This window comes from Schistocerca cancellata, chromosome 9 (genome assembly GCF_023864275.1).
Source record: "Schistocerca cancellata isolate TAMUIC-IGC-003103 chromosome 9, iqSchCanc2.1, whole genome shotgun sequence".
NCBI classification, from domain to species: Eukaryota; Metazoa; Arthropoda; class Insecta; order Orthoptera; family Acrididae; genus Schistocerca; species Schistocerca cancellata.
Window position 1 is genome coordinate 135,418,211 of NC_064634.1, and position 1,670 is coordinate 135,419,880.

At 48.2% G+C, this 1,670-nt stretch overlaps 1 non-coding gene across 1 annotated transcript; it reads right to left on the reverse strand.

Moving 5' to 3' along the window:
* Window positions 1-1,012: 1,012 nt before the first annotated feature.
* Trnas-cga (transfer RNA serine (anticodon CGA)) lies at window positions 1,013-1,086 on the reverse strand. The gene has a single exon. It is a non-coding gene; the product is annotated as a tRNA-Ser (tRNA).
* Between the last annotated feature and the right edge of the window lie 584 nt (window positions 1,087-1,670).

Below are 1,670 nucleotides of genomic sequence, written 5' to 3' on the forward strand. Positions count from 1 at the left end.
AAGTCTCCCTTTACTAATGTAATACCACAAGACACTGTTCATGCTTTTTTTCTTCATTTTCGTTCCCACTCCTGATGGTAGAGAGCGGAGTGTGCCATTGAGAGCGTCTATTCCATTGGGCCAAAGTTAACTACATTGCACTGTTGTGAGACTATTTATTTGGTAGTTGGGAGAGTGTTTACTTTCGTATTTCATAGTGCCGGCCGCTGTGGCCGAGCGGTTCTAAGCGCTTCAGTCCGGAACCGCACTGGTGCTAAGATCGCAGGTTGTAATCCTGCCTCGGGCATGGATGTGTGTGATGTCCTTAGGTTAGTTAGGTTTAAGCAGTTCTAAGTCTAAGGGACTGATGACCTCAGATGTTAAGTCCCATAGTGCTTAGAGCCATTTGAACCATATTTCATAGTCTGGAATTTATTTTGAGCAACTTCTACGCACAACTCTGGCGATCCCATTTTCTATGTTGGAGATAGAGGGTTTGCATAGTGCAAAAAAACTCCTCCACTGTCAGAGGCGCTATGTGTCAATGTTGCATACAAATAGAACTAGCGTTGTCTAACGGCCACATCGTCTGTCTGTCATCTATACATATACAGGGTGGTCAGAAAATGTCTGAAATGCTTGTAAGCATTTTCAGGGAAGGTTGTACTGAGACATAAATGTTAAGACAACGATGCATTGCGCCTTTTCCGAGTGATTTAGCTTTGAAGTTAGCCAATCAGGTCGTCGCGCTCGCAACTTCGAGTTTCAGGTAACCAAACAAAACGCTCGTTGGGGTGCTCACCGCCCCTGGCAGGCCGCTTGCATGCGAGGCCGCGACGCCCCCCGACTGGCTAATTTCATTGCTAAATAATGTGACCACCGCCTATGTTCTACATCAGTGCCCAATAACCAATCACAGGTGGCAGGTGGCAGCACTAGCAGTGGAGGGTATATAAACAGTTGTTAGAATGAGATTTTCACTCTGCAGCGGAGTGTGGGCTGATATGAAACTTCCTGACAGATTAAAACTGTGTGCACCGACCGAGACTCGAACTCGGGACCTTTGCCTTTCGTGGGCAAGTGCTCTACCATCTGAGCTACCGAAGCACGACTCACGCCCGGTCTCTCAGCTTTACTTCATATCAGCGCACACTCCGCTGCAGAGTGAAAATCTCATTCTGGAAACATCCCCCAGGCTGTGGCTAAGCCATGTCTCCGCAATATCCTTTCTTTCAGGAGTGCTAGTTCTGCAAGGTTCGCAGGAGAGCTTCTGTAAAGTTTGGAATGTAGGAGACGAGATACTGGCAGAAGTAAAGCTGTGAGACCGGGCGTGAGTCGTGCTTCGGTAGCTCAGATGGTAGAGCACTTGCCCGCGAAAGGCAAAGGTCCTGAGTTCGAGTCTCGGTCGGGCACACAGTTTTAATCTGCCAGGAAGTTTCATTGCAGTTGTTGTCGTACTGCAGAAACAGAGCGGTTTACCTGACGTCCAAAAGGATATGTTTATTGACCAAGGTTGGAAGTTTGTAAACAGTTCGCGTGCGGCCGTTATTGAAGTACGCCGTGCATAGCAAAATGGCGCTATCCAAAACCCGCATGAAGGCAACTGCGACGCACCACAGACCATAGATGACATGGATGACCGACGACTCCGGTGATGTGTATGGGCGAACAGACATGCAACAGCTGAGCAG